The sequence below is a fragment of the Salvelinus alpinus genome, chromosome 8, assembly GCF_045679555.1.
Source record: "Salvelinus alpinus chromosome 8, SLU_Salpinus.1, whole genome shotgun sequence".
Taxonomy (NCBI): Eukaryota; Metazoa; Chordata; class Actinopteri; order Salmoniformes; family Salmonidae; genus Salvelinus; species Salvelinus alpinus.
The window spans coordinates 54,901,257-54,924,826 of record NC_092093.1 but is presented as its reverse complement, the minus strand read 5'-3'; the positions used below and the strand labels follow the sequence as shown (position 1 = coordinate 54,924,826).

The 23,570-nt window shown below is 42.7% G+C and overlaps 1 protein-coding gene across 1 annotated transcript in view; it reads left to right on the top strand.

Moving 5' to 3' along the window:
• Positions 1–2,130: 2,130 nt before the first annotated feature.
• LOC139583295 (lanC-like protein 2) overlaps positions 2,131–23,570 on the top strand; it is a 51,031-nt gene continuing 29,591 nt past the window's right edge. The window contains exon 1 of the mRNA XM_071414203.1: positions 2,131–2,406. The gene's annotated coding sequence lies outside the window, so the exon portion shown is untranslated. The remainder of the gene's footprint in view (positions 2,407–23,570) is intronic.

The window sequence follows — 23,570 nt, the reverse complement described above, 5'->3', positions numbered from 1 at the left end:
ATGTGGGAAGTATTTCACTCGTCTCCAGGGGTGTTTTGACTGTACTATGTGGGAGGTATTTGAGGACAGCAGCTCTGCTCTTGATGAACTCACAGATGTTGTTTCAGACATTGTAAACTTCTGTGTTGAGTCCGTTGTGCCAACTAAAACCTGTAAAATCTTCTCTAACAATAAGCCTTGGGTATCAAAACAACTATCAAAAACCAGTGCTGACCTTGGGAGATATGAGGGCCAGAACACGGCTAATGAACTGAATATTTTCTTCTCAAGATTTGAATCAGGCAACTTTGTGTCAGAGGTAAAAACAAATGGAAGCATCATTACAAATGTTTGCGAGTCTTGTTGTTAAACAGGCTGATGTTGTAAAGTTGTTCAGGGGATGTAACGCATACAAAAGCCCAGGCACAGACAAAATAAGTGGACATGTGTTAAAGCACTGTGCTGAACAATTGGCTGGTGTTTTTACAGACATTTTCCAATCCTCGCTCGACCAGCAACACGTGCCAGTATTGTGGAAAAACTCTATAATTATACCCATTCCTAAGGCATCTAATCCCTCTGTGCTGAATGACTACTGTCCTGTCGCCTTGACATCCTTAGTAATGAAATGAGAAAATTGTGAAAAGTCATATTCTCAGCGTCACCCAGAAGCTCCTCGACCTATTTCAGTTTGCCTATCAGCCTAGCAGAGGAGTTGATGATGCCATTCTTACTCTCCTCAACATGGTCTACAGACATCTAGAAGGTGCCAAATCCCATGTTAGGGTTCTGTTTGTTGACTTTTCTTCTGCCTTCAACACAATCCAGCCTTACATTCTGGCACAGAGACTCATTCGGGACTTCTTGTAGAGGAATACAAATACCTGTGTGTCCTCTTGGACAATAAGCTTCAGTGGACTAAATGTACAGATCTGATCTACATAGAGTCAACAGAGACTTTTACCTTCTCAAAAAGCTGGGCTCTTTTAATGTAGATGGTACTATACTGACTCTATTTTACAAATCTTTCATTGAGAGTATTTTAACTTTTTGTATTGTTTGTTGGTTTGGCAATGCCACTGTCAGCCAGAGAAATATGCTGAGAAGGATTATCACCACAGCAAGCAAGGAGTCAAACAGACAGACCTGGATGAGATCTTTAAGGTCAGGGCCCTCCGCAAGGCTCACAAAATAATTTTAGACCCAAGCCACCCCCTGTACACGGACTCTGTACTAGTCCCCTCGGGGCGCAGGTATAGGGCACCCCTCGGCAGGAAAAACACAACTAGACAATAATTTGTGCCATGTGTGATATCTCTCCTAAATAGCTTGGGCTAATGTTTCTATCCACCCAGTAAGGCCAGCAGGCTAATGTTCCTATAGACTCAGTAAGGCCAGCAGGCTAATGTTCCTATAGACTCAGTAAGGCCAGCAGGCTAATGTTCCTATCGACTCAGTAAGGCCAGCAGGATAATGTTCCTATCCACCCAGTAAGGCCAGCAGGATAATGTTCCTATCCACCCAGTAAGGCCAGCAGGATAATGTTCCTATCCACCCAGTAAGGCCAGCAGGATAATGTTCCTATCAACTCAGTAAGGCCAGCAGGATAATGTTCCTATCGACTCAGTAAGTCCAGCAGGATAATGTTCCTATCCACCCAGTAAGGCCAGCAGTCTACTCTATTTTTATTGGTATATAACTATTAGGAAAGTTTTACTGTCAATTTTGTTTTGTATTTAAATGCCACTTTAAACGTGTACATGACACTGCAACAAAATTTCTCAATGGGTTCAATAAAGTCAGTAAAGTAGAACGTCTATGTTCTGTCAGAAGATGTTATTCTTAGACATCAGGTGTCCTATGGAAAGGAGAATGGCCACAGTCTGGTTTATACACCAGAAGTTAATGGTGGAGTCAGTTAAGGTTGGATATGAGCCAGGGGCTTGGAATGTTACCGAGTAAGGGAAAGGCCATCACATGGTTGCGGTCGCCGATAAGGGTGGATAGCTGTGGATTAGTGAGGGATGGAGGCCCAGGTCAGGTCAGGTTGTGGCGAAATCCTGTACGGAGCCTTCACCGTGCGCTGTCACTTTAAGAGCGCGTCATTAGTCAGGAAGGAGGAGATAAAGACAGCTCTTCCGGCTCTCGGTTGGCGCGCCAGTTTGACAGGTGGTGCAACTCTGCAAAAGTCTTGTTTATTTTCAGCGAGCTTAGTTGTTGAATTGTTTAAGTCGATGTAATCTTTTGGGACCGCTCCTGTCATTTTTCGCATGGAGTAGTAGCAACTACAGGTCAACCGATTAACAATCGGTAATCTGCATTTTTGGACGCCGATTACATTGCAATACATGAGGAAACTGCGTGGCAGGCTGACCACCTGTTACGCGAGTGCAGCTCAAAAGGACCTTGTGGCTGCAAGGAGCCAAGGTAAGTTTCTAGCTAGCATTAAACTTATCTTATAAAAAAACAATCAATCTTCACAATCACTAGTTAACTACACATGGTTGATGATATTACTAGGTTAACTAGCTTGTCCTGCGTTGCATATAATCAATGCGGTTCCTGTTAATTTATCATCGAATCACAGCCTACTTCGCTAAAGGGGGGATGATTTAACAAAAGGGCATTCATGAAAAAAGCACAATCGTTGCACAAATGTATCTAACCATAAACATCAATGCCTTTAAAAAAAAAATCAATACACAGAAGTATTTTTTTTAAACCTGCATATTTAGTTAAAAGAAGTTCATGTTAGCAGGCAATATTAACTAGGGAAATTGTGTCACTTCTCTTGCGTACAGTGCAAGTAGAGTCAGGGTATATGTAACAGTTTGGGCCGGCTGGCTCTATGCGAACTGTGTAAAGACCGTAATTAATTTGCCAGAATTTTACATAATTATGACATAACATTGAAGGTTGTGCAATGTAACAGCAATATTTGGACTTAGGGATGCCACCCGTTACGGAACGGTTCCGTATTTCACTGAAAGAATAAACGTTTTGTTTTTGAAATGATAGTTTCCGGATTTTACCATATTAATGACCTAAGGCTTGTATTTCTGTGTTTATTATAATGAAGTCTATGATTTGATATTTGATAGAGCAGTCTGAGCGGTGGTAGGCAGCAGCAGTAAGCATTCATTCAAACAGCAGCTCTTAGTAATGCTTGTAGCGCTGTTTATGACTTCAAGCCTATCAACTCCGGAGATTAGACTGGCAATACTAAAGTACCTATAAGAACATCCAATAGTCAAAGGCATATGAAATATAAATGGTATAGAGAGAAATAGTCCTATAATAACTACAACCTAAAACTTCTTAACTGGGAATATTGAAGACTCATGTTAAAAGGATCCACCAGCTTTCATATGTTCTCATGTTCTGAACAAGGAATTTAAACGTTAGCTTTTTTACATGGCACATATTGCACTTTTACTTTCTTCTCCAACACTGTGTTTTTGCATTATTTAAACCAAATTGAACATGTTTCATTATTTATTTGAGACTAAATAGATGTTATTTATGTATTATATTAAGTTTAAATAAAAGCGTTCATTGTTCATTCAGTATTGTTGTTATTGTCATTATTACAAATAGATATATACAAATCGGCCGATTTAATTGGTATTGGCTTTTTTTGGTCCACCAAGTATCGGTGGCGTTGAAAAATCATAATCGGTCAACCTCTAGTAGCAACATTGTTTTTTACATTTATTATTTTTAAATGTTTTGTTACAAAAAACACAAGGAAGGGATAACATTAAAGTATTAGAACATGAAGGACAAACAATACTGCATCAAGACGCTATCAAACATGTATCAGTCTTTCCGCAACAGAGCCATCCTTATGTGTGAGGGTGCGTGTGCATGATAGTGATATAAAATATATGTCATAGTTTCCTTTTTCATGATCACAATCTTGTGAAAGCCGAACCCTCCAAGATCCTCCCACAGTTCCCCATTAGCTGTCCCTCAACCATTCGAGACCCCTCCCACAGTCCACCCCCGAAAAAATAAAATAAAAATACAATTAATTCCATTCCCCCAAGAACCCCCAAATGCACCAACAACCAAGTTACATGTATGTGTGTGTTCTTGTATGTGTTTATTTGAATGAGAGTGTGTGTATATTGTGTGTATATGCATGTGTACAACCACCTGCACGGCATCAGCCTCAGGCAAACCGGCATTAGTTGTGAAAACACTGCCACTTAGTGTCATTCAAATGTACTTTTATTATGTTTTATTTAGACTTCTTCCCCCCTTATCTTTTGACCATCATTCTCTCTCTCACACAGCAAGTAGCAACATTGTTGCGAAGCTTTGAAAAACAAACTGAGAAACCATCAGGTGTATCAGGACAGACAGTGCAACTGCAAGCCTGAAGTCAACAGCTAAGACCCCCCCCCCTCTCTCTTACCCTCATTTCCCCTCTATCTCTCCAGTGCTTTACACTGTAGCAGACTTTCTTTTTTTGTCGATGCGCCCGCTTTGATGTTTAGTGTCGTTAGACATTTAGTCCCCTAACATATCCCCTGCACTAATACAGATGATTGCAAATCCTCTAATGTTGATGACAGGGTTCTATGAAGTTGCTGTTTAAATTGCTCTGCCATTATTATTGTATGAGGTATTATTGGTTGGGTTACGCCTGTGCTGTGACGTCTGTTTTTATCTATTCTCGGCACTGGCTATCTGGCCAACAGGCTAGGCGCTAGTCTCCACTGGCCAACAGGCTAGGCTCTAGTCTCTACTGGCCAACAGGCTAGGCTCTAGTCTCTACTGGCCAACAGGCTAGGCTCTAGTCTCTACTGGCCAACAGGCTAGGCTCTACTCTCCACTGGTCAACAGGCTACCCTCTAGTCTCCACTGGCCAACAGGCTACACTCTAGTCTCCACTGGCCAACAGGCTAGACTCTAGTCTCCACTGGCCAACAGGCTACACTCTAGTCTCCACTGGCCAACAGGCTCTAGTCTCCACTGGCCAACAGGCTCTAGTCTCCACTCTCCACTGGTCAACAGGCTAGACTCTACTCTCCACTGGTCAACAGGCTACCCTCTAGTCTCCATTGGCCAACAGGCTAGGCGCTAGTCTCCACTGGCCAACAGGTTAGACTCTACTCTCCACTGGTCAACAGGCTACCCTCTAGTCTCCACTGGCCAACAGGCTAGACTCTAGTCTCCGCAAGGGGACCTTCCTGTGTGGGGCCGTTGGCCATGGCTGCCGTGGTGCACTACCGTCTCAAGAACAGAGTCTGGAGTGTCTCACCAAGTAGGCAACTTAATAACTTTCTCTGGAACTGCAGTAGAACTGCAGTCCTCCTTTGTTCTTGTAAAGCTCCTTCTCTAAAACTGAATTTGTTGCTGGCATTTAATCTGAATTACCTCTTTAACTTTCTCATTCTCTCTTCGATGCTGTCTCTAGCTTTTCTCACTCATTCTCTCTTCAATGCTGTCTCTAGCTTTTCTCACTCATTCTCTCTTCGATGCGGTCTCTAGCTTTTCCCACTCATTCTCTCTTCGATGCGGTCTCCTTTGCACTCCCCTTTTCATCAGCTGCACTGCGTTCTGAATCACCATTCAGTTAATCCCAACACTATCCAACATGTCAATTGTCCCTAAATCGCCCTGCTCTTCGTCAACAAGGAGATATAGGAACAGACACTGTGGACGACACCACTAACGCCGGGGTTTTAGAAACACACACACACACACACACACACCATTGCCAAACCCATAGCAACACATATAGGTAACTGCCAAAATAAAGGAAACCCCAACATATAGTGTCTTAATAGGACGTTGGGCCTCCACTAGTCAGAACAGCTTCAATGCACCTTGTCATAGATTCTAAGTGTCTGGATCTCTACTGGAGGGATGGGACCCCATTTCTTCCAGGACAAATTACATCATTTGGTGTTTTGTTGGTGGTGGAAAACGCCGTCTCAGCTGCTCCAGAATCTCCCGTAAGTCTTCAATTGGGTTGAGATCTGGTGACTGAGTCAGCCATGGCATATGGTTTACATCGTTTTCATGCTCATCAAACCATACAGTGACCATTGACAATGGCCCCACCAGGTCTCCAGACCTGAACCCAATAGAAAATCTTTGGAGGGAGCTGAAAGTCCGTATTGCCCAGCGACAGCCCCGAAACCTGAAGGATATGGAGAAGGTCTGTATGGAGGAGTGGGCCAAAATCCCTGCTGCAGTATGTGCAAACCTGGTCAAGAACTACAGGAAACGTATGATCTCTGTAATTGCAAACAAAGGTTTCTGTACCAAATATTAAGTTCTGCTTTTCTGATGTATCAAATACTTATGTCATGCAATAAAATGCAAATTAATTACTTAATCACATTGTATGATTTTTTTCTGGATTTTTGTTTTAGATTCCGTCTCTCACAGTTGAAGTGTACCTATGATAAAAAATTACAGACCTCTACATGCTTTGTAAGTAGGAAAACCTGCAAAATCGGCAGTGTATCAAATACATCTTCTCCCCACTGTACTTTGTATCCCTCGTTTACTCAAGTGTTTCCATTATTTTGGCAGTTACCTGTTACCTAATCCATCTCTAAAGTCACAACTGTGTTTTTCTCCTACTTTCTTTCTTCTGGCATCCCACCGGAGTACCAGCTGGTCCCGCAGCTCCTGATTGCCTGGAGTGTGTATAGTGTGTGTGTGTGTCTACAGCGATTCTATGTGGATATACTGTGTGTATGGAATGTATGTGTATATATATGCATACATATATACAAACACACACTAACTACCGTTCAGAAGTTTGGGGTCACTTAGAAATGTCGTTGTTTTTGAAAGAAAAGCACATTTTTTTTCACCTTTTAAAATAACATCAAATTGATCAGAAATACATTGTTAATGTTGTAAATGACTATTGTAGCTGGAAACGGCAGATTTTTAATGGAATATCTACAGAGGCCCATTATCAGCAAACATCACTCCTTTGTTCCAATGGCACGTTGTGTTAGCTAATCCAAGTTTATAATTTTAAAAGGCTAATTGATCATTAAAAAACACTTTTGAAATTATGTTAGCACAGCTGAAAACTGTTGTACTGATTTAAAGAAGCAATAAAACTGGCCTTCTTTGGACTAGTTGAGTATCTGGAGCATCAGCATTTGTGGGTTCGATTACAGCCTCAAAATGGCCAGAAACAAAGAACTTTCTTCTGAAACTCATCAGTCTATTCTTGTTCTGAGAAATGAAGGCTATTCCATGCGAGAAATTGCCAAGAAACTTAAAATCTCATACAACGCTGTGTACTACTCCCTTCACAGAACAGCGCAAACTGTCTCTAACCAGAATAGAAAGAGGAGTGGGAGGCCCCAGTGCACATCTGAGCAAGAGGACAAGTACATTAGAGTGAGGCGTCAGTTTCTCAAACTAGACAAGTCCTCAACTGGCAGCTTCATTAAAAAGTACCCGCAAAACACCAGTCTCAATGTCAACAGTGAAGAGTCGACTCCGCTGTCCTTCTAGGCAGTTTCTCTGTCCAATATCTCCGTTCTTTTGCCCATCTTAATCTTTTTTTCTTTCTATTAACCAGTCTGAGATATAACTTTGGTTTTAGAAGTGACTTAATTTATATATATATATATATTTTAATCCAGTCGGATAAACACTCCAAACAGCCCTACTCGATCGCTCAGCGGCGTCCGTATGGTCCTAAAGCACATCGTTGCATGTCCCCCCCCGTCCCCAGTGAATGATGCGCCCCTGGCGTCTACCATAATGACAATCGCATTTCGATTATGGTCATTCACATTAACAGGACGTGCAAGTCGATCGTGCAACTATGTGCAGTCCTTCTTACCGAATTCTGATGTGGACTTTGAAGATGTAAGAACAGTTGTCTACGTTTTACTTTCCCTCAAGACGAGTAAGAAACAGCACGATCACTATCCTGTGTCAATCTACTATCCCCCCCCCATAGTAGAACAGATGACCTATTCTATTGGTCAGCTTTGAGGAAAATAAATGGCATATTCCTAACAGATCCTGGGACAGTTCTGTGACGATAGATCCAAAATTCATACAACCAGTAAGCCTAGGCTACATAAAAATAAAACTTAGCTCAAAATGTTGATTCAACTATTATTCCCTCACATTATAAGCATAGCAATGCACACAAGGCAGTAGACTATGAGTGAATGGTACTTCCATAATGCAATTAGCAGGATATCACCCGTTGTCAAAAGCACAACACACATGCTAGCGGTTTGATGTGACAGAGTTGAACTTCTGTTTTGATATTTAGAAAGGAGGGTAGATCTAATATGCAACAACTAGCATGGGTTGCTAAATACACTATATTGTGCTTTTGGATACTGAACAATGACAGAATGCTGATATAAAATAATTGCCTGCACAGATATGGTCTGATTTTTGGCTACTTTGAAGCAAGGTGAGACATGCCTCGTATGTTGTAAAACATTCAGGTTTCAAACAATTAAGTATATGTTTTCAAAATGCATACGGCCTCCAGCTCATCGCAAAGTGGAGTGTGACTCGCTGATGAAGTCGGCCTTCCGTTACCTATTTATTTGTTGTTTTGAGATGCTGCAGCAATCTGACAGATCTTCCACTCTTATGCTCCTGAAGTTGCCGGTAATATGCTACACTAGCGGTCGGTAACCTTTTCCATGTGGAATGTGAAGTTATCCTACCCTTTCTACTGATCTGCGTGCCAGTTCTGATTTTCATATGCACATTTTGGTGGAACGGTTTTCATTTAATTTATAATAAAGTTTTCATATCTCAACATCAATGACGTGTGATTTAGTCAAAATTCTATCGAAATGAAAATGATGCAAATTTAAAAGTAACTTCTATTGTCATTATATCAAAGTACGCTTACATAAAGCCAACAAATTAAAACATTGCAGCCCGCAGGTAGAAAATTATCTGGGCCCTCAGAGTTGGCCAATGGAGATAGATTTCAGAATATCTACCCATGTACATGAGCTGAACATGTTTTAATTAGATTTTTTAATCCTTATTACACACCACACACATGCATACACACCACACACACACCACACCACACACACATCCCTGTCCTTGGTCTTACGGTTGGTTTCCTTGCATCCTCCAAATGAAGATGGATTTCCTCCAGGCTTATAGTGCTGGATGGCTACCGTGGCGCGCGGGAGCTGGATGGCTACCGTGGCGCGCGGGAGCTGGATGGCTACCGTGGCGCGCGGGAGCTGGATGGCTACCGTGGCGCGCGGGAGCGGGATGGCTACCGTGGCGCGCGGGAGCGGGATGGCTACCGTGGCGCGCGGGAGCGGGATGGCTACCGTGGCGCGCGGGAGCGGGATGGCTACCGTGGCGCGCGGGAGCGGGATGGCTACCGTGGCGCGCGGGAGCGGGATGGCTACCGTGGCGCGCGGGAGCGGGATGGCTACCGTGGCGCGCGGGAGCGGGATGGCTACCGTGGCGCGCGGGAGCGGGATGGCTACCGTGGCGCGCGGGAGCGGGATGGCTATCGTGGCGCGCGGGAGCGGGATGGCTACCGTGGCGCGCGGGAGCTGGATCCCCACTGGGAAGAGAAAATTAATTAATTCACTAACTACCCCACTTGTCATATCCAGCTGGGAAACTTAGCAATGCCACAGTACACCATTGACAAATGGCCTGTGTTTTTCTGGGGGTCAATCGGACAAGTATATTACTAAGACAAATATATGAATAAAGTTGTCTCGAGTGTATCTTTCAAACATCCATTTTGAGATTTTTGGCAGGCACAGCCATGCAATTCATCACAGCATCATGGGGTTAGAGGTGCCTGTCAACAAGGTTTTTATATACCGACACATACCCCCGAGGGGTCTCAAACTGACTTTGATAGCTGTATAGTTTTGCTGCTTTTTCCCACCTTTTTTAATATTGGGTTCCTCGTTACTCTCATAAAATACTGATGTTTTAAGCTGTAGTCTTATGCTGTATAAAAGCAGAAATAGAACGTTTCCTGACGGCTGTTCTCCACTCCTCCTTTCTTGTTTTCTCTCTCCAGTTTTTCTTTCTTCTGTTCGTTCTCAGCTGACAGTTTTGTATCAAGGGAGCTCGAGCTTCAAGGGGAAGCATTCAAACCAGAAAGAACAGCGTTTTGTGTTTTTCAAAAGTTCGTTTTATTCCTCAATTTGTACATAAAGCCTAATACCTACTCTTGTGACAGATCCATTTAGGCAAAACATCAGAATGAGGAAAAAAGTGAACAAGGTCCTTGGCTTCTCAAGCACCACCCCTTCGTAAAGAGAAGTGTGTAGTGGAAGAATGAGAGAAGGTTATATTCACGACTAGTGACTTGCAGGCGCTGAGGCCCAGCAGTAGGACTCGATAGGCTGGCGACTTGCAGGCACTGAGGCCCAGCAGTAGGACTCGATAGGCTGGCGACATGCAGGCACTGAGGCCCAGCAGGAGAACTCGATAGGCTGGCGACTTGCAGGCGCTGAGGCCCAGCAGGAGAACTCGATAGGCTGGCGACTTGCAGGCACTGAGGCCCAGCAGTAGGACTCGATAGGCTGGCGACTTGCAGGCACTGAGGCCCAGCAGGAGAACTCGATAGGCTGGCGACTTGCAGGCGCTGAGGCCCAGCAGGAGAACTCGATAGGCTGGCGACTTGCAGGCACTTAGGCCCAGCAGTAGGACTCGATAGGCTGGCGACTTGCAGGCATTGAGGCCCAGCAGGAGAACTCGATAGGCTGGCGACTTGCAGGCACTGAGGCCCAGCAGGAGAACTCGATAGGCTGGCGACTTGCAGGCCCTGAGACCCAGCAGTAGGACTCGATAGGCTGGCGACTTGTAGGCCCTGAGACCCAGCAGTAGGACTCGATAGGCTGGCGACTTGCAGGCCCTGAGACCCAGCAGTAGGACTCGATAGGCTGGCGACTTGCAGGCCCTGAGACCCAGCAGTAGGACTCGATAGGCTGGCGACTTGTAGGCCCTGAGACCCAGCAGTAGGACTCGATAGGCTGGCGGCTCAATTCATTGTTTGGATGGCTGACCGTCTGTGGCTTTCTCCAGGGAGGGATGTCCCCACAGAACCCTGGGAGAATGGACACAGTTGGAGGAGTGGAGACAGATGAAACGTGAAATCTACTAAATTAATGTTTCTGTATGAATTAAATTGTCATGTTTGGATTGTTTCAAGAGTTCATAAACAGGAATGAATTTGTATATGTTTCATAGTATTGTACAGTGGGGAGAACAAGTATTTGATACACTGCCGATTTTGCAGGTTTTCCTACTTACAAAGCATGTAGAGGTCTGTCATTTTTATCATAGGTACACTTCAACTGTGAAAGACGGAATCTAAAACAAAAATCCAGAAAATCACATTGTATGATTTTTAAATAATTAATTTGCATTTTATTGCATGACATAAGTATTTGATCACCTACCAACCAGTAAGAATTCCGGCTCTCACAGACCTGTTAGTTTTACTTTAAGAAGCCCTCCTGTTCTCCACTCATTACCTGTATTAACTGCACCTGTTTGAACTCATTACCTGTATAAAAGACACCTGTCCACACACTCAATCAAACAGACTCCAACCTCTCCACAATGGTCAAGACCAGAAAGCTGTGTAAGGACATCAGGGATAAAATTGTAGACCTGCACAAGGCTGGGATGGGCTACAGGACAATAGGCAAGCAGCTTGGTGAGAAGGCAACAACTGTTGGCGCAATTATTAGAAAATGGAAGAAGTTCAAGATGACGGTCAATCACCCTCGGTCTGGGGCTCCATGCAAGATCTCACCTCGTGGGGCATCAATGATCATGAGGAAGGTGAGGGATCAGCCCAGAACTACACGGCAGGACCTGGTCAATGACCTGAAGAGAGCTGGGACCACAGTCTCAAAGAAAACCATTAGTAACACATTACGCCGTCATGGATTAAAATACTGCAGCGCACGCAAGGTCCCCCTGCTCAAGCCAGCGCATGTCCAGGCCCGTCTGAAGTTTGCCAATGACCATCTGGATGATCCAGAGGAGGAATGGGTGAAGGTCATGTGGTCTGATGAGACAAAAATAGAGCTTTTTGGTCTAAACTCCACTCGCCGTGTTTGGAGGAAGAAGAAGGATGAGTACAGCCCCAAGAACACCATCCCAATCGTGAAGCATGGAGGTGGAAACATCATTCTTTGGGGATGCTTTTCTGCAAAGGGGACAGGACGACTGCACCGTATTGAGGGGAGGATGGATGGGGCCATGTATCGCGAGATCTTGGCCAACAACCTCCTTCCCTCAGTAAGAGCATTGAAGATGGGTCGTGGCTGCATTGAAGATGGGTCCAGCATGACAACGACCCATAAACACACAGCCAGGGCAACTAAGGAGTGGCTCCGTAAGAAGCATCTCAAGGTCCCGGAGTGGCCTAGCCAGTCTCCAGACCTGAACCCAATAGAAAATCTTTGGAGGGAGCTGAAAGTCCGTATTGCCCAGCGACAGCCCCGAAACCTGAAGGATCTGGAGAAGGTCTGTATGGAGGAGTGGGCCAAAATCCCTGCTGCAGTGTGTGCAAACCTGGTCAAGAACTACAGGAAACGTATGATCTCTGTAATTGCAAACAAAGGTTTCTGTACTAAATATTAAGTTCTGCTTTTCTGATGTATCAAATACTTATGTCATGCAATAAAATGCTAATTAATTACTTAAAAATCATACAATGTGATTTTCTGGATTTTTGTTTTAGATTCCGTCTCTCATAGTTGAAGTGTACCTATGATAAAAATTACAGACCTCTACATGCTTTGTAAGTAGGAAAACCTGCAATATCGGCAGTGTATCAAATACTTGTTCTCCCCACTGTAAGTGCTAGGGATGTATTGTTACAGGGAAACTGTTATTTTGTTCATCGGACGGCGAGTAGTTCAAAGAGGGGCGACACGGGTGCGCTGCTATCATTTAAAGTGAGTTGATTAGATTACAGTCTGGGTGTGTTTTCCTGTCTTTAGTTTTAACTAGCAAAGTGCAAAGAAATGCTCATTCAGGCTGGGGGTGAGTTTCTGCTTGAGATTTGGTTAAAAGGACCGGAAATATGTTCATACTTTCAGAACTTGTTAGCAAGCTATGTATCACACACAGTATTCTGAACTGAAGACACGTGGAACCACGTTAAGTCTTAGCCTATTGGTGATTGTCATGTACTCTGACTAGTCTCTAATGTATTTCGTAAACTGTAATTGTTTGAGTGTTAATTCTTTCGTGACCATAAATTCTAATAGTTGAAGTGAGTAAATGCATTCCTCTTTTTACAGAGTAATTATCTGACTATACGTTTATAATTTAGTAGGTCTATTGATAGCTATTTTATATACTATACACATAGCACATGCTTGGGTTCCACTATGACATTTCTTATCTGTTGACCTCAACAATTGAATTCTAGAACATTGGTCGCCAGGATCTATTTTGTATATAGTCTCTTGATAACTACGTACGGTGCAAGTTAGACACGTTGATTCTAGTCATGGTGAGAGGTGATGTACGGCCTTGACTACATCCTCTAGAGAAGCACCGGGGTGGATGCATTTATTCACATAATAATGGAGTCCGATTGATAAGTGTAGTTTATTATTATATTCAACATCATTTCTACGTAATGGTTGGATCATTTCCATCCAACTACAAAAGAGTTTTGATATGTTCAGTTGTCGTCGTCCTCCACTCCGTCACCATCGCCCCTCTTCCCCAACAGCTGTGGTGGTTTGTTTACCGTGCGAGTCTGTGATTAATTAGATCTATAAACAAATGAATTGCCGCTTAATTACATATCCTTCCCCGTGGGGTGAAATTATTGACGTTTACGAAGGAGTCCCTGTGAATGAATGTGTTTTAAGGGAGAGCGATTTGAAGAGGGAGGAGTATTAGAAGAGATGGGAATGGATGGAGGTTGGTTGAGGTATGGTTCACGGTAATGTCATGATTGTGATTCTAGGAAGCTGTGCTGTCACTCCTGTCACCTGTCACTCTGGCCGTTCTTGGGACAGACCGGATCAGACCTATCCATACTGCTCTATGTTGATACAATCTAATAGTGTTGGAGCTCTATGACCATACTGTAACTATTGGCCAGTGTAATACTGTAACTATTGGCCAGTGTAATACTGTAACTATTGGCCAGTGTAATACTGTAACTATTGGCCAGTGTAATACTGTAACTATTGGCCAGTGTAATACTGTAACTATTGGCCAGTGTAATACTGTAACTATTGGCCAGTGTAATACTGTAACTATTGGCCAGTGTAATACTGTAACTATTGGCCAGTGTAATACTGTAACTATTGGCCAGTGTAATACTGTAACTATTGGCCAGTGTAATACTGTAACTATTGGCCAGTGTAATACTGTAACTATTGGCCAGTATAATACTGTAACTATTGGCCAGTATAATACTGTAACTATTGGCCAGTGTAATACTGTTGGCCAGTGTAATACTGTAACTATTGGCCAGTGTAATACTGTTGGCCAGTGTAATACTGTTGGCCAGTGTAATACTGTAACTATTGGCCAGTGTAATACTGTAACTATTGGCCAGTGTAATACTGTTGGCCAGTGTAATACTGTAACGATTGGCCAGTGTAATACTGTTGGCCAGTGTAATACTGTAACTATTGGCCAGTGTAATACTGTAACTATTGGCCAGTGTAATACTGTAACTATTGGCCAGTGTAATACTGTAACTATTGGCCAGTGTAATACTGTAACTATTGGCCAGTGTAATACTGTAACTATTGGCCAGTGTAATACTGTAACTATTGGCCAGTGTAATACTGTAACTATTGGCCAGTGTAATACTGTAACTATTGGCCAGTGTAATACTGTTGGCCAGTGTAATACTGTAACTATTGGCCAGTGTAATACTGTAACTATTGGCCAGTGTAATACTGTTGGCCAGTGTAATACTGTAACTATTGGCCAGTATAATACTGTAACTATTGGCCAGTATAATACTGTAACTATTGGCCAGTGTAATACTGTAACTATTGGCCAGTGTAATACTGTAACTATTGGCCAGTGTAATACTGTAACTATTGGCCAGTGTAATACTGTAACTATTGGCCAGTGTAATACTGTAACTATTGGCCAGTGTAATACTGTAACTATTGACCAGTATAATACTGTAACTATTGGCCAGTGTAATACTGTTGGCCAGTGTAATACTGTAACGATTGGCCAGTGTAATACTGTTGGCCAGTGTAATACTGTAACTATTGGCCAGTGTAATACTGTAACTATTGGCCAGTGTAATACTGTTGGCCAGTGTAATACTGTAACTATTGGCCAGTATAATACTGTAACTATTGGCCAGTGTAATACTGTAACTATTGGCCAGTATAATACTGTAACTATTGGCCAGTATAATACTGTAACTATTGGCCAGTGTAATACTGTAACTATTGGCCAGTGTAATACGGTAACTATTGGCCAGTGTAATACTGTAACTATTGGCCAGTGTAATACTGTAACTATTGGCCAGTGTAATACTGTAACTATTGGCCAGTGTAATACTGTAACTATTGGCCAGTGTAATACTGTAACTATTGGCCAGTGTAATACTGTAACTATTGGCCAGTGTAATACTGTAACTATTGGCCAGTGTAATACTGTAACTATTGGCCAGTGTAATACTGTAACTATTGGCCAGTATAATACTGTAACTATTGGCCAGTGTAATACTGTAACTGTTGGCCAGTGTAATACTGTTGGCCAGTGTAATACTGTAACTATTGGCCAGTGTAATACTGTAACTATTGGCCAGTGTAATACTGTAACTATTGGCCAGTGTAATACTGTAACTATTGGCCAGTGTAATACTGTAACTATTGGCCAGTTTAATACTGTAACTATTGGCCAGTATAATACTGTAACTATTGGCCAGTATAATACTGTAACTATTGGCCAGTGTAATACTGTAACTATTGGCCAGTGTAATACTGTAACTATTGGCCAGTATAATACTGTAACTATTGGCCAGTATAATACTGTAACTATTGGCCAGTATAATACTGTAACTATTGGCCAGTATAATACTGTAACTATTGGCCAGTATAATACTGTAACTATTGGCCAGTATAATACTGTAACTATTGGCCAGTATAATACTGTAACTATTGGCCAGTGTAATACTGTAACTATTGGCCAGTATAATACTGTAACTATTGGCCAGTGTAATACTGTAACTATTGGCCAGTGTAATACTGTAACTATTGGCCAGTGTAATACTGTAACTATTGGCCAGTGTAATACTGTAACTATTGGCCAGTGTAATACTGTAACTATTGGCCAGTGTAATACTGTAACTATTGGCCAGTATAATACTGTAACTATTGGCCAGTGTAATACTGTAACTATTGGCCAGTGTAATACTGTAACTATTGGCCAGTGTAATACTGTAACTATTGGCCAGTGTAATACTGTAACTATTGGCCAGTGTAATACTGTAACTATTGGCCAGTGTAATACTGTAACTATTGGCCAGTGTAATACTGTAACTATTGGCCAGTGTAATACTGTAACTATTGGCCAGTGTAATACTGTAACTATTGGCCAGTGTAATACTGTAACTATTGGCCAGTGTAATACTGTAACTATTGGCCAGTGTAATACTGTAACTATTGGCCAGTGTAATACTGTTGGCCAGTGTAATACTGTAACTATTGGCCAGTGTAATACTGTTGGCCAGTGTAATACTGTAACTATTGGCCAGTGTAATACTGTTGGCCAGTGTAATACTGTAACTATTGGCCAGTGTAATACTGTAACTATTGGCCAGTGTAATACTGTAACTATTGGCCAGTATAATACTGTAACTATTGGCCAGTGTAATACTGTAACTATTGGCCAGTGTAATACTGTAACTATTGGCCAGTGTAATACTGTAACTATTGGCCAGTGTAATACTGTAACTATTGGCCAGTGTAATACTGTAACTATTGGCCAGTGTAATACTGTAACTATTGGCCAGTGTAATACTGTAACTATTGGCCAGTATAATACTGTAACTATTGGCCAGTGTAATACTGTAACTATTGGCCAGTGTAATACTGTAACTATTGGCCAGTGTAATACTGTAACTATTGGCCAGTATAATACTGTAACTATTGGCCAGTATAATACTGTAACTATTGGCCAGTGTAATACTGTAACTATTGGCCAGTGTAATACTGTAACTATTGGCCAGTGTAATACTGTAACTATTGGCCAGTGTAATACTGTAACTATTGGCCAGTATAATACTGTAACTATTGGCCAGTGTAATACTGTAACTATTGGCCAGTGTAATACTGTAACTATTGGCCAGTGTAATACTGTAACAATTGGCCAGTGTAATACTGTAACTATTGGCCAGTGTAATACTGTAACTATTGGCCAGTGTAATACTGTAACTATTGGCCAGTATAATACTGTAACTATTGGCCAGTATAATACTGTAACTATTGGCCAGTGTAATACTGGAACTATTGGCCAGTATAATACTGTAACTATTGGCCAGTATACTATTGTAACTATTGGCCAGTATAATACTGTAACTATTGGCCAGTGTAATACTGTAACTATTGGCCAGTGTAATACTGTAACTATTGGCCAGTATAATACTGTAACTATTGGCCAGTGTAATACTGTAACTATTGGCCAGTATAATACTGTAACTATTGGCCAGTGTAATACTGTAACTATTGGCCAGTGTAATACTGTAACTATTGGCCAGTATAATACTGTAACTATTGGCCAGTGTAATACTGTAACTATTGGCCAGTGTAATACTGTAACTATTGGCCAGTGTAATACTGTAACTATTGGCCAGTATAATACTGTAACTATTGGCCAGTGTAATACTGTAACTATTGGCCAGTGTAATACTGTAACTATTGGCCAGTGTAATACTGTAACTATTGGCCAGTGTAATACTGTAACTATTGGCCAGTGTAATACTGTAACTATTGGCCAGTGTAATACTGTAACTATTGGCCAGTGTAATACTGTAACTATTGGCCAGTGTAATACTGTAACTATTGGCCAGTGTAATACTGTTGGCCAGTGTAATACTGTAACTATTGGCCAGTGTAATACTGTTGGCCAGTGTAATACTGTAACTATTGGCCAGTGTAATAGTGTTGGCCAGTGTAATACTGTAACTATTGGCCAGTATAATACTGTAACTATTGGCCAGTGTAATACTGTAACTATTGGCCAGTATAATACTGTAACTATTGGCCAGTGTAATACTGTAACTATTGGCCAGTGTAATACTGTAACTATTGGCCAGTGTAATACTGTAACTATTGGCCAGTGTAATACTGTAACTATTGGCCAGTATAATACTGTAACTATTGGCCAGTATAATACTGTAACTATTGGCCAGTGTAATACTGTAACTATTGGCCAGTATAATACTGTAACTATTGGCCAGTGTAATACTGTAACTATTGGCCAGTGTAATACTGTAACTATTGGCCAGTGTAATACTGTAACTATTGGCCAGTGTAATACTGTAACTATTGGCCAGTATAATACTGTAACTATTGGCCAGTATAATACTGTAACTATTGGCCAGTGTAATACTGTAACTATTGGCCAGTGTAATACTGTAACTATTGGCCAGTGTAATACTGTAACTATTGGCCAGTGTAATACTGTAACTATTGGCCAGTGTAATACTGTAACTATTGGCCAGTGTAATACTGTAACTATTGGCCAGTGTAATACTGTAACTATTGGCCAGTGTAATACTGTAACAATTGGCCAGTGTAATACTGTAACTATTGGCCAGTGTAATACTGTAACTATTGGCCAGTGTAATACCCCATTACAAATCCTAATGTGTATTTTTAGCTTGGTCAGTGAGGACCATTGATCTATGGGTTCATCCACTCCAGTGTGGCCCTGCCTGCTTCCATCTTGCCTCACTGACACGGCCATCCCAGGAGACCTAGGGGGAGCAGAGTGCTGAGTGTGGTGGCCACTGTGAGCAGGAACTGAGTCGGCAGTTTGACCCTGTGCAGCCCCCAGTTCACCTTCTCCAGGGACACGACTGCTAGGGAGGGAGGGAGGGAGGGAGGGAGGGAGAGGGAGGAAAGAGGGAGTGCTGCAGCAGCCTCTCCCTTTATAACAATGAGTATTTACAACCAACATGCAAACACACACACACACTCGCTCTCACAGATCAATTCTCCCCCCACAGTGCTCTCCCCTCCCCCCTCTCTCCCTCCCTCTATAGAGACAGATCTATACAGCATCCATGGCCGATAGCTCAAGTTCAATTAAGCAGGTATCTCCTAACTGGGGTATGCGCAATGCCGTCGGGGGTACGCCAAATAAAAATGTGATTCACTTTTTTCATTTTTTATTCTTCACATTTTCAAACAGTACATATTTTCCAACGGGGCTATACATTTGGGTGAGTTTTTTTTCTCTCGCCTGAGTAGCCTCGTTTCACTGCCAAAAATAACATTTAAATTAAACCATCTAGTGTTCAGCGAAATATCAACACAATGTCAAATACAGGTAGCCTAGTCAAATATTTAACATCCAATCACATTAACCGCTACTCTCTCGCGGGGAACCTTCACTCTTGCGCAGGCATTTAGAAATGAAACATGACAATTTGAATAATAAGCCACGGGAATAAACGAGAATGAAGACGACTTTTGAGTAGTAAGACCTGTATAAAAGCAACAGATACCATTAATAAGAAGGGGCTAGAAGAGTCTTATGGTGAGCTACTGAGTGGCTAGAACAGGCAAGCCACATACTATTGTTCTTTCTGCTGCCGTGGACACGGCTGGGACAATGCTGGGGGAAAAGGCAAAAAAAACTATACAGACAATGCCTTCATCAAACAACAGTTTTTCACGACGCATCAGTGACATGGCAGGAGATGTTTTGAAGCAATTACTCCTTCTCATATAAGCCAGTGAATTATATGCGTTACAGCTGGATGAGTCAACAGACGTGGCGGGCCTGGCACAGCTCCTGGTATATGTCCGTTACGATTATGGGGGGTCAATTAAGGAAGACATCCTCTTCTGCAAACCACTGGAAACCAGGACAACAGGAGAGGATATTTTTTAAGTACTGGACAGCTTTGTGACATCAAATGGACTTTGGGGGTCAATATGTGTTGGTGTCTGTACTGATGGCTCAAAAGCCATGACAGGGAGACATAGTGGAGTGGTAACGCGCGTGCAAACAGTTGCTCCCAACGCCACTTGGGTACACTGCAGCATCCACCGAGAGGCTCTGCTGCCAAGGAAATGCCTGACAGCTTGAAAGACATTTTGGACACAACAGTGAAAATAGTTAACTTTGTTAATGCAAGGCCCCTGAACTCTCATGTATTTTCTGCACTATGCAATGATATGGGCAGCGACCATGTAATGCTTTTAAAACATACAGAAGTGTGCTGGTTATCAAGGGGCAAAGTATTGATTATTTTTTTTAATTGCGAGACAAGCTTGAAGTTTTCTTTACTGACCATAATTTTCAATTGTCTGACCGCTTGCATGATGATGAGTTTCTCACACGACTGGCCTATCTGGGTGATGATTTTTCTCACCTGAATGATCTGAATCTAGGATTACAGGGACTCTCTGCAACTATATTCAATGTGTGGGACAAAATTAAGGCTATGATTACTCCTGGAGCTCTTCTCTGTCTGCATTAACAAAGACAACACACAGGTCTTTCCATCATTGTATTATTTTTTTGTGTGCAAATGAACTCAAGCTTACGGACATTGTCAAATGTGATATAGCGAAGCACCTGAGTGAGCTGGGTGCGCAATTACACAGGTACTTTCCCAAAACGGACGAAACAAACTGGATTTGTTATCCCTTTCATGCCCTGCCTCCAGTCCACTTATCAATATCTGAACAAGAGAGCCTCATCGAAATTGCAACAAGCAGTTCTGTGAAAATTCTAATTACTCAGAAGCCACTGCCAGATTTCTGGATAGGGCTGCGCTCAGAGTTACCTGGCTTTCAAAGACTTTAGAAAGGCAGGGCAGGATGGATATAGGTCTGTAACAGTTTGGGTCTAGAGTGTCTCCCCCTTTGAAGAGGGGTTGACCGCGGCCGCTTTCCAATCTTTAAGAATCTCAGATGATACGAAAGAGAGGTTGAATAGACTAGTAATAGGGGTTGCGACAATGGCGGCAGATAATTTTGTATAGTGTGTGTGTGTGTGTGTCAGGCTTACAACGATGGCAAAAAACAACATTTGAGAGTGTGCTGACCCTGGTGCTAGAAGGGGTACAGCTGGAGGTTGAATGTTTGAAGGGGTACGGGTCTATACAACGTTTTGGAACCACTGACTTTAAAGGAAATCCACATCACCCCGTTTTGTCCTGTCACAAGAGAACTGAACTTAACATGCTTATGTAAACGTCAAGCTACCTTCTGCTTTTAACAGAACCCCTCTGAGAAATGTTACGGTGCATTGAACTCAGTGAGCTCTTTCCTGTCAGTACAGGGTCTAATTACTGCAAGACACTTGGCAAATGGTGTGAAATACTGCAGCTGGAGGTTCATAAAACCTATAGCCTAATAACATCAAACACAGTTGTTATGCAAAGCCAGGTTTTTAAATCTGCTCTACAATCATAAGTCAGACATGATGAACTTCTGTCCGGCCTGTTCAGTATGGAGTCCCTTAGGAGCCTGTCTGCTTGCTGCCTGCCCGCTGCTTGGTGTGTGTGTGTGTCAGTCCCCAGATCTCAACCCAATTGAACACTTACGGGAGATTCTGGAGCAGCTGAGACGGCGTTTTCCACCACTGTCAACAAAACACCAAATGATGGAATTTGTCCTGGAAGAAATGGGGTCCCATCCCTCCAGTAGAGATCCAGACACTTAGAATCTATGACAAGGTGCATTGAAGCTGTTCTGACTAGTGGAGGCCCAACGTCCTATTAAGACACTATATGTTGGGGTTTCCTTTATTTTGGCAGTTACCTTTTTATATATCTTATCTTTACTATGTACAATATATATCTTACTATATATATCTTACCACTCCCTAGTAGGCATCTACTGCATGGGAGCTCTCTTCCAGGTGTGTGTGTCCAGGTGAGCTTAGCTCTCTTCCAGGTGTGTGTGTGTGTGTGTGTGTGTGTGTGTGTGTGTGTGTGTGTGTGTGTGTGTGTGTGTGTGTGTGTGTGTGTGTGTGTGTGTGTGTGTGCTGTGTGTGTGTGTGTGTGTGTGTGTGTGTGTGTGTGCAGGTGAGCTTAGCTCTCTTCCAGGTGTGTGTGTGTGTGTGTGTGTGTAGGTGAACTTAGCTCTCTTCCAGGTGTGTGTGTGTGTGTGTGTGTGTGTGTGCAGGTGAGCTTAGCTCTCGTCCAGGTGTGTGTGTGCAGGTGAGCTTAGCTCTCGTCCAGGTGTGTGTGTGTGTGTGCAGGTGAGCTTAGCTCTCGTCCAGGTGTGTGTGTGCAGGTGAACTTAGCTCTCTCCCAGGTGTGTGTGTGCAGGTGAGCTTAGCTCTCTCCCAGGTGTGTGTGTGTGTGCAGGTGAGCTTAGCTCTCTTCCAGGTGTGTGTGTGTGTGTGCAGGTGAGCTTAGCTCTCTTCCAGGTGTGTGTGTGTGTGTGCAGGTGAGCTTAGCTCTCTTCCAGGTGTGTGTGTGTGTGTGCAGGTGAGCTTAGCTCTCTTCCAGGTGTGTGTGTGTGTGTGTGTGCAGGTGAGCTTAGCTCTCTTCCAGGTGTGTGTGTGTGTGTGTGCAGGTGAACTTAGCTCTCTTCCAGGTGTGTGTGTGCAGGTAAACTTAGCTCTCTCCCAGGTGTGTGTGTCCAGGTGAACTTAGCTCTCTCCCAGGTGTGTGTGTGTCCAGGTGAACTTAGCTCTCTCCCAGGTGTGTGTGTCCAGGTGAACTTAGCTCTCTTCCAGGTGTGTGTGTGCAGGTGAACTTAGCTCTCTCCCAGGTGTGTGTGTCCAGGTGAACTTAGCTCTCTCCCAGGTGTGTGTGTGTCCAGGTGAACTTAGCTCTCTCCCAGGTGTGTGTGTGCAGGTGAACTTAGCTCTCTCCCAGGTGTGTGTGTGCAGGTGAACTTAGCTCTCTCCCAGGTGTGTGTGTGCAGGTGAACTTAGCTCTCTCCCAGACAACACATTATCTTTAGTGTGAGTTATTGATCAGTGTGGAAATGTGACTGATATCTCATTTGATGCGTATTGCGTCACAGTAACAGCGTGAGGATATAGACAGATAGCAGTGTAGTAAGAATCTTGGTCAGATTCAGAATACAATAATCCATGTCAAAGTGCTGGTTCCTGGTTGGTTTATATGCACGTTTTGCTTCAGTGAGATACCATTTATTAATCTTGGTGTGTAATCTTAATTCACCCAGGAGATGGATTAGCCCTCTTCTGAGTGGATGAATCATTTATGACAGGAAATAAAATAAAATATATTTTTATCTCATCTAAAAAACATTCCGTAATGAGATCCTAGAGGCATCATCCTCCTACACCTCCATCACCATGGTGAATTAAATATGCATTAATTAGCTTTTTAATGATCACTGTTCGTGTATTTTATGGCAGGTATGTGCCTTAATATTTTCATATGTATAAAG